This window comes from Macaca fascicularis, chromosome 3 (genome assembly GCF_037993035.2).
Source record: "Macaca fascicularis isolate 582-1 chromosome 3, T2T-MFA8v1.1".
NCBI classification, from domain to species: Eukaryota; Metazoa; Chordata; class Mammalia; order Primates; family Cercopithecidae; genus Macaca; species Macaca fascicularis.
The window spans coordinates 106,684,060-106,700,748 of NC_088377.1; the positions used below are offsets into that span (position 1 = coordinate 106,684,060).

Sequence of the window (16,689 nt, forward strand, 5' to 3'; positions counted from 1 at the left end):
TATGAATCCGATTTCAGGATTATTCATTTATCTGACTGTCAAGAACGCCTTTGAACAGGAGGAAGACTTTGGGGAGAGGGTGGGGTTTGTTGAAAGGGCACCGAGAAGGGAGGGGGGTGGTACCCAAACAATTTGTTTACATAATGTTTTTTGGACCTGAAATATGTAGAAAAGTACTTTGAAAATAAAGTACTGTACTAAGTTTATTTTTCTTATTGTTTGCATATTCTCCCTCCCAGATAATTTACAGAGGGCTCTAAAGCTGATCCCCTGGGAGCTTCAGAGTTTAGTGACTCCGTCTGATGATTTCCCCTATTCTTTTCTACAATGTGCTAAGTCAAATTATGGCCAAATTACCTATTCCATGGTAATTCAGCTTCTAAATATATTTTGCAGAGTGCTTCCAAAAGTTTAAAGAAAAAAACAACTTTACATAAATTGTTTTTACTTCCTTCACCTTAAATCAGTTATTCGGTTCCTTTGAAGAATATGCTGCTTTAGCAATCCCCAAAGTGAACCCAGATACCCAGGACTACTGATTGTTACATCAGAGTTTTTGAAAACGCCAATACTAGAAACAGGCCGACAGTTAAGCAGAGGCGGGCAGGACTGAAGCGGAGCCCGAGAATGGGGCAGGAGGTCCCAGGGTCTCGGGTTGCGGGGTGGAGCAGCACTTCGTCGCCGCTCGGGTGCCGGGACTCCGGCCGCGGTGCCGCCGCCATCATGGACTTCCTGCGGGCCACGCGCGCGGGCCTCGCCGCCAGAACGATGCCTCATCCTCGAGGGTACCATCCCTCAGAGCGAGGCAGCCGGGGGAGTCACCGTGAACACTATCGGAGCCGAAAACATAAGTGACGAAGAAGTCGCTCCTGGTCAAGTGGTAATAACCGGACACGACGGCGGCGGCGAGAGGACAGTGACCATGTCCGGAGGAGGCGCAGCCGGACATTTAGCCGCTCATCTTCGCAGCACAGCCGCGGGAAAGCCAAGCGTGTAGAGGACCACGCTGAGGGCCGCCTCATCTACCACGTCGGGGACTGGCTACAAGAGCGATATGAAATCGTTAGCACTTTAGGAAGGGGGACCTTCGGCCGAGTTGTACAATGTGTTGACCATTGCAGGGGTGGGACTCGAGTTGCCCTGAAGATCGTTAAAAATGTGGAGAAGTGTAAGGAAGCAGCTTGACTTGAGATCAACGTGCTGGAGAAGATCAACGAGAAAGACCCTGACAACGAGAACCTCTGTGTCCAGATGTTTGACTGGTTTGACTACCATGGCCACGTGTGCATCTCCTTTGAGCTTCTGGGCCTTAGCACCTTCGATTTCCTCAAAGACAACAACTACCTGCCCTACCCCATCTACCAAGTGTGCCACATGGCCTTCCAGCTGTGCCAGGCTGTCAAGTTCCTCCATGATAACAAGCCGATGCATACAGACCTCAAACCTGAAAATATTCTGTTTGTGAATTCAGACTATGAGCTCACCTACAACCTAGAGAAGAAGTGAGATGAGCGCAGTGTGAAGAGCACAGCTGTGCAGGTGGGAGACTGGCAGTGCCACCTTTGACCATAAGCACCATAGCACCATTGTCTCCACTCGCCATTGCCGAGCACCAGAGGTCATCCTTGAGTTGGGCTGGTCACAGCCTTGTGATGTGTGGAGTATAGGCTGCATCTTCTTTGAGTACTGTGTGCGCTTCACCCTCTTCCAGATCCATGACAACAGAGAGCATCTAGCCATGATGGAAAGAATCTTGGGTCCTACCCCTTCCTGGCTGATCCCAAAGACAAGAAAGCAGAAACATTTTTACCGGGGTCGCCTGGATTGAGATGAGAACACATCAGCTGGGCACTATGTTTGTGAGAACTGCAAACCACTGCGGCAGTATCTGACCTCAGAGGCAGAGGAAAACCACCAGCTCTTCAATCTGATGGAAAGCATGCTAGAGTATGAACCAGCTAAGCGGCTGACCTTGGGTGAAGCCCTTCAGCATCCTTTCTTTGCTTGCCTTTGGGCTGAGCCACCTAACAAGTTATGAGACTCCAGTCGGTATATCAGTCTGTGACGATCAGGCCCTGCGCCCCCCTGCATCTTTTATAGCAGTGGGTGTCCAGTCCAGGACACTGGTCCTTTTTTTATAAAAGAGAACAGAACCAGAGTTCACTCCTTCCTCCTGGTTTTCTGTATACCTGTGAATATGTGAAATATAGCAAATATGAAAGAACTTGTACCTATCACTTCAACCCCTGCCTTGTACATAATGCTATTTCATTCACACACTTTCCACCCTCATCTGCCCCCTCATACGGAGTTGGATGGGCGTCGAGTGAGATAACCAGGTGGCATCTACCCCATGTTTTATAAGGAATTTTGTAAAGTTTTATAAGGAATTTTGTGAAATGAAATAACGTACTTCATTTGACCCCCCAAAAAAATTAGTTGGGCATAGTGGTGCACACCTGTGGTTCCAGCTACTCAGGAAGGTTACACAGAAGGATTGCTTGAGCCTGGGAGGCAGAGGTTACAGCAAGCCAAGATTATGCCACTGCACTCCAGCCTGGGTAATAGAGCAAGACCCTGTCTCAAAAATTTAAAAAAAAAAAAAAAAAAAAAAAAAGTGAAATAAGCCTCCCTAAAGGGCACCATTGTTGGGAAGGCCTAAATCTGGAAGTGCCTTCCAATGGGCTGTGAGGAGTGCCTGACCCTTCATGGAAGTTCTCTTTTTCCACATAATAATAGTCCAAAAGGTTTGGTCTGGAGGAGTCCTGACAGGTCAGGGGAGGGAGAGGCCCAACCTGCCTCTTAGGGTTTCAGAATGTGAGAGAGGTCTGTCAACCATGAGAAAAACTCCTAGTCCAAAGCAAAATAAAGAGAAGAGTTTGGGCCAAGACAAGTATTTTAATTCTCTATTCCTTATGCTGGGAACTCATCTTGCCCCAATTCAAATGTAAGCCTTGCCTATAGAAAGTAATTTTTTTTTTTTTTTGAGACGGAGTTTTGCTCTTGTTGCCCAGGCTGGAGCTCAATGGTGCGATCTCGGCTCACCGCAACCTCCACCTCCTGGGTTCAAGTGATTCTCCTGCCTCAGCCTCCCAAGTAGGTGGGATTACAGGCATGTGCCACCATGCCCAGCTAATTTTGGAATTTTGGTAGAGGCAGGGTTTCTCCATGTTGGTCAGGCTTGCCTCAGACCCCCTACCTCAGGTAATCTGCCCCCCTGAGAGTCCCAAAGTGCTAGAATTACAGGCATGAGCCACCACACCTGGCCTAGAAAGTAAATCTTAATCTCTAAAACTCCCAGATATAAAGGGCAAAAAGGCAAAGATGAACATTCAAATAATCAAGATCATAATGACCATTATTTTTCCTAGCAGATTCAAGGTCATGCTCACACACATTCGGTGAGATGGATTTTAACCAAACAGAAGGCACAAATATGTATCTTTTCTCACTAATCTGCCTGACTGCAAAAATTACCTACATTGTGTTCATTATTATAAAATTCAAAATAATTACCCCATGTAAAGTAAATGAAATGATGAATGCAATTTTATTTAAAATTCATTACTATAACTTTTTTCCATATAAGGAGCTAGGTTTAGAAATTAAAGCCTCTGAATAGGCCAGGCATGGTGGCTCATGCCTGTAATTCCAACATTTTGGGAGACTGGGGCAGAAGGATGGCTTTTGGCCCGGAGTTCAAGGCTGCAGTGAGTTATAATAGTGCCATGCCACACCAGCCACACCAGCCTGGGCGACAGACTGAGACCCTGTCTCTTTAAAAAAAAAAAAAATCTTTCTCTCTCTATATATATGTATATATGGCTGGGCACCATGGCTCATACCTGTAATACCAACACTTTGGGAGGGTGAGGCAGTTGGATCTCCCAAGGTCAGGAGTTCCAGACCAGCCTGGCTGACATGGTGAAACCCCATCTCTACTAAAAATACAAAAAATTAGCTGGGCATGGTGTCGGACACCTGTAATCTTCAGCTACTCAGGAGGCTGAGGCAGGAGATTCGCTTCAACCCGGGAGGCAGAGGTTGCAGTGAGCTGAGCTTGTGCCATTGCACTCCAGCCTGGTCAACAAGAGCAAAACACTGTATCAAAAAAAAAAAAAAAAAAAAAGTATATATATATGTGTGTTTGATAAATCCCAAGGATAAAGTCATTTTACTTGGCTAATTGCAATTTTATAAACTAAAAGGACAAAAAGGAATAGCTTTGACAGACGTTTCTAATGAATCATCTTTATTGCTGTAAACTCATAGAAAACTTAAAATTGTTACTATAGTGAATAATAAAAGGAAAGTATTTTCAGAACTTCCAGGCCAAATTGATGTGCAGAGTTTTCTTAGATTCCAAAAACTGTAAGGGTAAAGGGACCCGTACAAGACTTGAATTCATTCATTCTACACTCCCTGACATTTGAAGGTCATCCAGCTTAAAACAAAACAAAACAAAAAAACTCAAGTGATAGTAAACTCACTACTTTCAAAGGAACTTTATTTAATCTTCAGGAAACTTCATTTTTAAAGTTCTTCTGTATATTGAAAATAAATCTGTCTTCCATCTACCTCTTGGCCTGAGTCCTATCCTTTAGGACCATACCTTCAGGAACAATCACTCTTCATGCTCCCTCTGCATCTGCTCTTTTCCAAGGTCTATCAAGTTCTTTTTTTTTTTTTTTTTTTTTAAGAGACAGGGTCTCCCTATGTTGCCCAGGCTGGTCTTGAACTCCTGGGCTCAAGGGATCCTCCTTCCTCAGCCTCCCAAAGTGCTAGGATTACAGGCATGAGCCACCACATCTGGCTCCAAGGCCTTTCAGTTCTAAGGATCAGTGATTTGGGTTGAGTTCGGCTGTGTGGTTCTCCTACCAGTCTTACTTGGAATCACTTATGCAGCTGCAATCATCAGGCAGTGTGACTGGGGCTAGATGGTCTAAGATGACCTCATTCCTTGTATCAGATCCTGTGCTGAGCATTTTATTTGCATTACTTTCTCAACAACCTAGGAGATAAACTCTATTATTATGTCGTATTAGAAATGAATATAGGTGAAAAAGAAATTTAAAAAAATAAAAAAGAAATGAATATAGGTGATACACTGAACAGGTGGGACTCACAGTTATATTTGGAAAAACAACTGGCTTTCTTTTCTCCACTTTTCATTCAAACCTGTTCTAGAGGGATGACTTGCTTTAGAAGCAAGCCCTGTGACTTATCTGGTCACTGTTAGATAATAAAAAGTCTGATTTTTGCTGGGCACAGTGGCACACACTTACAGTCCCAACTACTCAGGAGGCTGAGACAGGATCATTTGAGTCCAAGAGTTCAGATCCAGCATCCAACCTGGGCGACATTTGAGAACTCCTATCTCTTCTGTGTTGTTGTTGTTGTTGTTGTTGTTGTTGTTGTTGTTGTTGTTGTTTAAGAGACAGAGTCCCACTCTGTCACCCAGGCTGGAGTGCAGTGATGTGATCACAGCTCATTGCAGCCTCTATCTCCCAGGTTTAAGGGATTCTCCCACTTCAGCCTCCCCAGTAGCAGGGAATACATGCACATGCCACCATGCCCGGCTAATTTTTTTTAATTTTTTGTAGAGATGGGGGTCTCACTATCTTGCCCTGGCTGGTCTTGAATTCCTGGGCTCAAGCAATCCTCCCATCCTGGCCTACCAAAGTGTTGGGATTACAGGAATGAGCCCCTGCACCTGGGTTTTTTCTCTCTCTCTCTCGAGACAGGGTCTAGCTAGGCACGGTGGCTCGTGCCTGCAATCCTAGCACTTTGGGAGGCCAAGGTGGGAGGATAGCTTGAGCTCAGGAGTTCAAGACCAGGCTGGGCAACATGGTGAAACGTCATCTCAAAAAAAAAAAGAAAAAACAGAGGGAGAGAGACAGGGTCTCACACTGTCACCCAGGCCACAGGCCCTCACCACAATGCTCAACTAACTTTTTAATTTTTTGTAGACAGGTTCTCTCCATATTGCCCAGGCTGGTCTTGAACTCCTGGGTTCAGACAATCCGCCTGCCTTGACTTCCAAAAGTGTTGGGATTATAGGCATCAGTCACCACACCCAGCCATATTTATTTTATTTTTTTTCTTAAATATTTTCACATACCCAGGAAAGATCTAAGAAAAAAGTCCTATTGTTTTTTGTTTTTCTTTTTTTCCTTTTTTTTTTTTTTGAGGCGGAGTCTCGCTCTGTCGCCCAGGCTGGAGTGCAGTGGTGCAATCTCGGCTCACTGCAAGCTCCGCCTCCCGGGTTCAGGCCATTCTCCCGCCTCAGCCTCCCGAGTAGCTGGGACTACAGGCACCCGCCACCAAGCCCGGCTAATTTTTTTTTTTTTTTTTTTTTTTTGTATTTTTAGTAGAGATGGGGTTTCACCATGTTAGCCAGGATGGTCTCCATCTCCTGACCTCGTGATCTGCCCACCTCCGCCTACCGAAGTGCTGAGATTGCAGGCGTGAGCCACCACCCCCGGTCAGGAGTCCTATTTTAACATTCCATTACATGAGGAAAGTAAGGCTTTAAATTTTTAAATAACCTGTTCTAGGTCACAGATAAGAAGAAAAACTGGATTCAAAAATTAATGTCATGGGTACTATGTTCAGTACCTGGGTGATGGAATCGGTCATACCCCAAACCTCAGCATCATGCAATATAACCAGATAACAAACCTGCACATGTATCTTCAAATCTAAAATAAAAGTTAAAAAGAACGAAAGAAAGATATTCTTATTTTTTCTTTGCCAAAAAATTAACATCTTAAATATGCTTACAAATTTCATCTTAGGAGATTTAGCCTATTGTTCTGGGATTTATTTTGTTTTGTTTTGTTTTGTTTTGTTTTATTTTATTTTATTTTATTTTTTGAGTCAGTCTTGCTCTGTTGCCCAGGCTGCAATGCAGTGGTGCCATCTTAGCTCACTGCCGCCTTGAACTCCCAGGCTCAAGTGATCCGCCCACCCCCACCTGCCCCTGCCTGAGCCTCTTGAATAGCTAGAACTACGCCCCTCCACACCCAGCTAGTTTTTAAAAATTTTTGTAGAGACAAGTTCTTGCTATGTTGCCCAGGCTGGTCTCAAATTACTGGCCTCAAGTAATCCTCCTGCCTCAGCCTCTCAAAGTGCTGGGAGGCATGAGCCAGTGCCCAGCCGCATGCAGTGTTTTTTATCACAAAGGTAATACCTATTCATCTTTTTTCAAAAATTCAAACGTATAGAAATATAGAAACTGAACATCTCCCATAATCCTATTCTTCAAGACAACTGGTTTAGCAAGTGAACAAGTTTTAAAAAGTCACTCAGGCCGGGAGCGGTGGCTCACGCCTGTAATCCCAGCACTTTGGGAGGCCGAGGCGGGCGGATCACAAGGTCAGGAGATCGAGACCATGGTGAAACCCCGTCTCTACTAAAAATAGAAAAAATTAGCCGGGCACGGTGGCGGGTACCTGTAGTCCCAGCTACTCGGGAGGCTGAGGCAGGAGAATGGCGTGAACCCAGGAGGCGGAGCTTGCAGTGAGCCGAGATTGCGCCACTGCACTCCAGCCTGGGCGACAGAGCGAGACTCCGTCTCAAAAAAAAAAAAGTCACTCAGGGGCATAGAAATGAGATGCTCATACCTGTCAGTTCATGCCTTCCTACTACCATTGATCAGTGCAAGTTCCCTCTTTGTTATTTGTATTATTTATTCCTTCATCCCTATTCTCTTCTCCTTACAGAAACCCACTCCAGTGTACTTAATTAAAGGTTCTTCCAAAACACTTTCCTACATTTATTTAAGTAAATAGTATAGAGTACTGGTTGGGACTCTAAAGACAGTCTTCCTGAGTTCTGTTCTGGCTCTGCTACTTACCAGCTATGTGACCATAGGCAACTTACTTAGTCTCTATATGCCTCAGTTTTCTCATTTAAAAAATATTAAAAAAAAATACTAGTATTTACCTCATAGGATTGTTATAAAGAGTTAATATTTAGTTTAACGAGCTAATACTTATTAAGTGCTTAGAACAGAGTCTGGTACATAGTAGACGCTATATAGGTATTAAATAAATGTCAGCCAGGCAAGGTAAGTCACACCTGTAATCCCAGCACTTTGAGAGACCTAGGCAGGTAGATCGCTTGAGCCCAGGAGTTGGAGACCAGCCTGGCTAACATAGTGAGACATCGTCTCTACTAAAACATACAAAAAATAGCTAGGTGCTGTGGCGTGCTCCTGTAATCCCCTGCCTCTCGGAAGGCCGAAGTGGGAGGATTGCTTGAGCGTGGGAGGCCGAGGCTGCAGTGAGCCATGATTGCACCATTGCAAATCCAACCTGGGCCACAGAGACACTGTAAAAGAAAGAAGGAAGGAAAGAAAGGAAGAAAGGAAGAGAGAAAGAGAGAGAGAGAGAGAAAGAAAGAAAGAGAGAGAGAGAGAAAGAAAGAGAGAGAGAGAAAGAAAGAAAGAGAGAGAGAGAAAGAAAGAAGGAAAGAAAAAGGAAGGAAGGAAGGAAGGAAGGAAGGAAGGAAGGAAGGAAGGAAGGAAGGAAGGAAGGGAAAAAGAAAGAAAGAAAGAAAGAAAGAAAGAAAGAAAGAAAGAAAGAAAGAAAGAAAGAAAGAAAGAAAGAGAAAAAGAAAGGAGGGAGGGAGGGAAGGAAGGAAGGAAGGAAGGAAGGAAAAGAGAGTCAAATAAATGTCTGTTATTGAAAAACAAGTAATATTCAGTTTCTTCTTTATCTCTTTTAATATTATTTTTTGAGATCTACCCATATTATGATACATAAATCTAACTCCATGCCCCAGTTTACCTGTACATTACCTTAATCAGGCCCACCCTTAACATTTGTGGGGTCTGAGGCAAGAGACCAAATGCATTTGGTTCAAAAGACCAATGCCTGTATATCATAAGTTTAAAATATTTAAAAGTCATAAGTGATGTGGGGCGCAGTGGCTCACACCTGTAATCCCAGCACTTTGGGAGGCCAAGGTGGGCAGATCACGAGGTCAGGAGTTCGAGACCAACCTGGCCAACATGGAGAAACACCATCTCTACTAAAAACACAAAAATTAGCCGGGCGTGGTAGCACACGCCTGTAGTCCCAGCTACTCAGAAGCCTGAGGCAGAAGAATCGCTTGAACCCGGGAGGTGAAGGTTGCAATGAGCCGAGATCACACCACTGCACTCCAGCCTGGGCAACAGAGTGAGGCTCCATCTCAAAAAAAAAAAAAAAGTCATAAGTGATACTGTAAAATTAGATATTTCTTCTTCTTCCTTGCCAAATATTCCTTTGTAAAGAAAGACAAATTTAACCTTTTCATTCAGACTTAGATAATTTTTTAAAAATAAAAATTGAAACTTATCTGTAAAACTCTGATTTTTATATGACTTAGAATTGGCATAACATCCAAGAGAGCTAAAATTAATTATTTTTACACACATCTTCTGTCGATGGACGATGACATCTGGATGAGTTTTAAAGACATATGTAATTCAAAAATTAGATATTTATTCTAAAACTTTATTTTTCTTGCCTTTATTTTTCAGCAAAATCACTATAACAATCAAAACTTTCCCCTATTTTGTTTTCTACTGGCAAGACCTATGCAGACAAACATTTTTGAGTGGTTATAGATACATAATTTTTTTTCTGAGACAGAGTCTTGCTAAAACGCCCAGGCTGGAGTGCAGTGGTGCTATCACAGCTCACTGCAACCTCCACCTCCCAGGTTCAAGCGATTCTCCTGCCTCAGCCACCCGAGTAGTTCAGATTACAGGTGTGCATCACCATGCCCAGCTAATTTTTGTGTTTTTAATAGAGACGGGGGTTTTACTATGTTGGCCAGGCTGGTCTCAAACTCCTGACCTCAGGTGATCCACCTGCCTCTGCCTCCCAAAGTGCTGGGATTACAGGCATGAGCTACTGCACCCGGCCAATTTTTTTATTAATTTGAAGAAATTTCACTCCTCTGATGCCATACTTATATTCAAAAATGAACCATGGTCCGGGCACAGTGGCTTACGCCTATAATCCACTTTGGGAGCCCGAGGCAGGTGGATCACTTGGCATCAGGAGTTCGAGACCAGCCTGGCCAACATGGTGAACCCCGTTTCTACTAAAAATACAAAAATTAGCCAGGTGTGGTGGCACATGCATGCAATCCCAGCTACTCGGGAGGCTGAGGCAGAAGAATCGCTTGAAGCCGGGAGACGGAGGTTGCAGTGAGCTGAGATTGTGCCATTGCACTCCAGCATGGACAACAAAGCAAGACTCCATCTCAAAAAAAAAAAAAAAGAACCATGAACTTTTAAACATTCACACTGAGGTACAACTGTATATAGTAAAGTGCACAAAACTCAAGTGTATAAACTCAACACCTTGGTGCATGTTTATGCCCATGTAACCCACCACCCAGAGCAAGAAATAGATCCGTTCCCCAGTAAGATCTCTCAGGCCCCTTTCTATTCTGTACCCCACAAAGTAAGCACTATTTTATTTATTTTTTTTTTCTGGAGACAGGGTCTCTGTAGCCCAGGTTGGAGGGCAATGGTGCTATCTGAGGTCACTGCAACCTCTGCCTCCCAGACTCAAGTCGTCCTCCCACTTCAGCTTTGTATTTTTTGTAGAAACAGCGTTTCACCATATTGCCCAGACTGAACTCAAACTCCTGGACTCAAATAATCCACCCACCTCTGTCTCCCAAAGTGCTGGGATTACAGGTGTGAGCCACTGTACCTGGCCCTAAAGTAAGCACTAGTCTTACCTCTAGCATCATATACCATGATAATAAAATGATGCCATTGTTTATTGTAATGCATATAATAAATTATTATAACAAAAATATTGCAAATATTTTAATTTTACTATACAAATTGCTTTCAGTTATATTGCAATTTTCTTTTTCTTATTTATTTATTTATTTTTTTAATTAGAGATGGAGGTCTGGCTATTTTGCCGAGGCTGATCTCGAACTCCTGGCGCCAAGCAATCTTCCCACCTTGGGCCTTCAAAGTGCTGGGATTACAGGCATGAGGCACCATGCCTGGCCTATTATCTCTTTAAAACAATATATCCATAGAATATTTATTAAGTTCTGCCGGGGCGTGGTGGCTCACGCCTATAATCCCAACACTTTTGGAGGCCGAGGCAGGTGGATCACCTGAGGTCAGGAGTTCAAGACCAGCATGGCCAACGTGGATGAAACCCCATCTCTACCAAAACTACAAAAATTAGCCAGGTATTGTGGCCCATGCCTGTAGTCCCAGCTACTCGGGAGGCTGAGGCAAGAGAATCATTTGAACCCAGAAGGTGGAGATTGCTGTGAGCTAAGACTGACACTGCACTCCAACCTGGGCAACAGAGCAAGACTCTATCTCAGAAAAAAAAAAAAAGAAGGAGAATATTTATTAAGTTGCTTCAAAGTTTTTAATGCTGGGGCATTACAAAGAAAACTAAAATTAGGAGTATGCTAATCAATTTGTTCAAATGTCTCTTCAATCTATCATAGCTAGAAAACATGCTTTATGGAAATATTTGATGGTTATTTGTACATGAATCATCTCATTTATGAAATTTATGTAAACTTTTTTGTTTCTTTGCTCTAATTTCTGCATATTTTATTTGAATGTCATCTTGTTCAATATGTTTTGTTTTAGAACTATTTTCTCTTCCCTAGAAACAGACTCAGAAAAAAAGAACTATTTTCTCTAAAATTTAAAAAAAGTTTTCTCGAAAGTGAAACTTGGATATGTAAGGTTTTTCTCCTAAAGCTTTGCTAATATTAGTAATAGGAATGAATAGGAATTAATGACATTAGAAATAGTAATACCAAATAACTGTGACTAGTGCAACTTCAAAATAAATTTCGTTCTCCCAGAAAGCTCACAAATTGCTCTACGCTTAAAAATCTTCTTTTTTGTTTCACTTTTCTAGTGCATTGTATATCTTGTCTAAATTAAATCCAATTATGTTAACAAAATTTAATAAACATTTTCCTCATGTGTTCAAAAGTGATTTTGTCTGTGCTTCATCATGGTGTTTAGTGTTTGGGCAGATCAAGAATACTGTATTTCGGCCAGGCATGGTGGCCTGTAATCCCAGCACTTTGGGAGGCCAAGGCAGGCGGATCACTTGAAGCCAGGAGTTCTAGACCAGCCTGGCCAACATGACGAAACCCTGTCTCTACTAAAAATACAAAAATTAGCTGGGCATTCTGGCATGCACCTGTAATCCCTGCTACTGGGGAGGCTGAGGCATGAGAATCGCCTGAACCTGGCAGTGGAGACTGTAGTGAGCTAAGATCGTGCCACTGCATTCCAGTCTGGGTGACAGAGCGAGACTCTGTGTCAAGAAAAAAAAAAAAAAAAAAGAATATTGTATTTAGTCTTTGATTTGTTCCAGAGAATATCATTGCTATTGGCTGATTAACATCCAACAAATTCGAAGTGGCATCAGTGATTTCAAGAATGTTTCTGGATTTTTGGCTAAAATTATAGCATGTATACTTTATTTTAGCAAGGCCTTTATTGTAGGCTTTATTGTGTTTGGGGTGGAGGATATCACAAAGTTACAGACACACACTACAAGTGCCATATGTGCATCTATAAAAGAATTTACTGGTAGAGCACACATAGTCCCCTGAACTCTTGCTATTTCATAACACAGGCCTGGCCTAGATGTCCTTTTTTTTTTTTTTTGACATGGAATCTCGCTTTGTCACCCAGGCTGAAATGCAGTGACACAATCTTGGCTCACTGCAACCTCTACCTCCTGGGTTCAAGCAATTCTCCTGACTCAGCCTCCCAGGTAGCTGGGATTACAGGCGTGCACCACCATGCCCAGCTAATTCTTGTATGTTTAGTAGAGATGAGGTGTCACCATGTTGGCCAGGCTGGTCTCAAGCCCCTGACCTCAAGTGATCCACCCACCTGGGCCTCCCAAACTGCTGGGATTACAGGCATGAATCACCGTGCCTGGCCCTGGCCTAGATGTTCTGAATGCACCTTGGCCACAGTCTCTGGGGCCAGCCTAAGGCAAAAGACTAGACATGCCATGAACAGCAGTCAAGAAGACAGGACCTTGCCTCCTCACTGTTACATACTTATCAATTTTTGAACTAAAAGTGAGTGGGGACAACCTAGTTTCTCCAAGAAAGAAAAAAATGTATATACCAAGGGATCTCAGGTCCAGGAAGAACACCAAGGCTAGAGTGACACATCAAGGGTCTTGGGAACAGCCCTGAAGAATCTCGACCTCCTGGGAATATTAGCATCAGCCAGTGGCCTAGCTGTCCCTCTGCAGACAAGCTCAGTCCTGATGAGCCAGCTCCCTGCTAAGCTACCAAAGGAGGGAAAGAAATGCACTTTCAGGGCCATCCAGACTTCTTAGCTGACTGGCTTTGGGCAATCTTTTGAATCAATACTTAAAACCAAAAAATGTTTTCTCACTTTGTGACTTAAGCCAAAAGCCTGAACTTTTTTTTTACAGCCGGTATAAAATCAATGACGCATTCCTTAATTTTCTACTTCTTTGTGGATTTTTTTGGTAGTTCAAATATTTGTTTATATATAATTATTCAACATGACTTTCTATAATCTAGTTGAAGTGAATAATGTAAATATTTCTATTTTTATTTTGTATATGATTTCTTTTCTCAGTTTATTAACCATTATTATTATTTTGAATTATTTTGAATTTTCATCCTGGACAGTGAATGTTATTTATCTGTCTTAAATGTTTAGCCATTCAAAATAATTATTATTTTGGATTATTTTGAATTTTTATCCTGGACAGTGATTGTTATTTTTCTGTCTTAAATGTTTAGCTTCTATTTTCAAAATAATTTATTCTAAACCTAGAAAGGTCACACTGTTTTCTGTAAACATTGTGCTGTTAAAATAATATTGGGCAGGCATGGTGGCTGCCACTTACTATCTGGCATTTTGGAAGGTCAAGGCAGGTGGATTGCTTGAGCCCAGAAGTTTGACATTAGCCTGGGAAACAGGAAAATCCCATCTCTACAAAAAATAAACAACTTGCCAGGTGTAGCAGAATGCACCTGTGGTCCCAGCTACTTCGGGGGCTGAGGCAGAAGAATCATTTGAGCCTGAGAGGTTGCAGCTGCAGTGAAGTATGATCAAGCCTCTGCACTCCAGCCTGGGCAACAGAGCCAAAAGCTATCTCAAAATAAATAAAGGCAATCATCCATCTCACTAAAAAAAAAAAAAAAAAAGAATATGTGGTCAAAATAGTTTAAATGAAGTGGAATTTTAAATCTAGTTTTCTGGCCGGGCGCAGTTGCTCACACCTGTAATCCCAGCATTTTGGGAGCCAAGGTGGGCAAATCACTTGAGGTCAGGAGTTAGAGACCAACCTGGCCAACATGGTGAAACTCCATCTCTATTAAAAATACAAAATTTAGCCGGGTGTGGTGGCATGCACCTGTAATCCCAGCTACTTGGGAGGCTGAGGCACAAGAATTGCTTGAACCCGGTAGGTGGAGGTTGCAGTGAGGTTTGTGTGTTGCAAATACAGTGTTAATTTGTGAGTAACCTGAATTGGAACACCGAGAGAAGCAAAGAGATGGATCCCCAGCACTACTGAGAAAAGATGCTTCATTGTGTGAGACTCTAATGTATTTGTAGCATCTGAGAGGAAGGATTTGTCAAGTTCTGTAATTAATTTATTTTATCCCTTACCTGAGTTTTTTTTTTTTTTTTTTTTTTTTTTTTGCCATTCAAGTGTTTTCTATGCTCCAAAGCAGTGCCCATCTCCAAGGCTGGCAACAGTACAACCTAAAGACCTTTGCAACATTCTAATTCAGCCCCCCTTTTTAAGGACATAGAGCAAGATATATGGATGCATTGCCCTGGAGCCTGAATAACATCAGTCCAACAAAGAATATGCAGGGTCACAGGTCAGGCTGTGCCACCCCTAAATATCAAGTCAGTGGCCAGGGTGCCCATGTACTTTTTATGTCATTGTGATACACCAAGAATTCTGAAGAGCAGAGGCCCCTCTTGTCCAGGTCTAAGGTACTGCCTTTATGTTGCTTCTTGTTTGCTACAAACAAAAATATGATGAACATCCTTATTTCTGTCTCCCTGATTGTCAAGAAGGGTTCCTCTGGGATATATTCTCAGGAGTCAAATTGTTGTAGAGGGTCATAGAGTACACACATTCTTAACATCACTGAGTATTGCTCTGTTGGACAGCTCTGCTACCTTACACTGCTGATAATACATTAAATATTTTCTTTTTCTCTTTTGTTTTTATGGTTGCTTTTTTTTTTTTTTCCCGAGACAGGGTCTCACTCTGTCACTCAGGCTGGAGTGCAATAGTGTGATCATAGTTCACTGTAATCTCAAACTCCTGAGCTCAAGTGATCCTCCCACCTCAGCCTCCCTAGCAGGTACACACCACCATCTCCAGCTATTATTTTTATTTTTTATAGAGACAGGGTCTCACTACGCTGCCTAGGCTTATATTTTGAATTCAAATATATCATTTTCTTTTCTCTTTTTGTTTTATTTTGAGACGTAGTCTCACTCTGTCGCCTAGGCTGAAATGTGGTGGCACGATCTCGGCTCACTGCAACCTCTGCCTCCTGGGTTCAAGTGATTCTCTTGCCTCGGCCTCCCGAGTAGCTGGGACTACAGGTGCCTGCCACCATGCCCAGCTAATTTTTGTATTTTTAGTAGAGACGGGGTTTTACCATGTTGGCCAGGATAGTCTCGATCTCCTGACCTCGTGATCCGCCCGCCTCGACCTCCTAAAGTGTTGGGATTACAGGCGTGAGCCACCGCGCCTGGCCCGAAATATATCATTTTCAAAACCAAAATGGTATTGTTCTCAACTTACTGTTTCACAATTTGAATTCTGCATTTGTCTAGTTTGATATTGATGCATTGGCTAAGCACTTTATAAGCAAAGTTATCTAACCAGTAACCACTCATTTGTACTAGCGTCTGATCTATATTTCTGCCTCCTTTACCCAAGTGGTACATTTGCTCATTTGCTTGCCAGAGCACAGACTTCAGCAAATTAATAGGAATTGTTTCAAGGCAGGTGGAGCAAGATGACTGAAAAGAACCCTCCAGCAATCGTCCTTGCACAGGAACCTCCAACTGGACAAATCTCCACGCAAGAAACCACCTTCGCAAGAATTAAAAAATCAGAGGAGCAATCATAGTACCTGGTTTTAGCATAATAACAAGAAAATACACATTGAAAAGGGTACAAGGGACAGTCTCACATTGCCGATACCACTCCTCCCTTAACTCCAAGCAGCTAAAGCAGCTTGTAGGAAGAATTTGTGTGCTGAAGGGGTGGGTGGGGAAGGAAAGGGTGGTAAGGCCTGAATAAATGTTAGTGGCAGCCAGGCTATAGGGACCTCGGTCTTTGTGTGACCCCTGGTGATGCACTGGTCAGGAGGCTATGTTCTTGGGGTGTAACCTAGCATAACACCAGCTGTGATGGCCACAGAGGTGCCCGTATCATCCCTCCCCCAACTTCAGGCAGCTCAGTGCTGAGAGAGACTCCTTCTATTTGGGCATTTGGGTGAAAAAGAGGAAAATGAATGAGGGACTTTCCCTTGGAACTCAGGGATTTCTCCCTGATCATTCCCACATCCATCTGGGCTGGGTTATCTAGGAGGCTGCAAGAGAGTGACAGCATAACTGGGCTTAGGGTGCCCTCTGGTGCTGAA

At 43.0% G+C, this 16,689-nt stretch overlaps 1 pseudogene; it reads left to right on the top strand.

The window, feature by feature from the left end:
• The first annotated feature begins 753 nt into the window (after window positions 1-753).
• On the top strand, window positions 754-2,065 carry LOC102122406 (dual specificity protein kinase CLK2 pseudogene; annotated as a pseudogene).
• The last annotated feature ends 14,624 nt before the right edge of the window (window positions 2,066-16,689 follow it).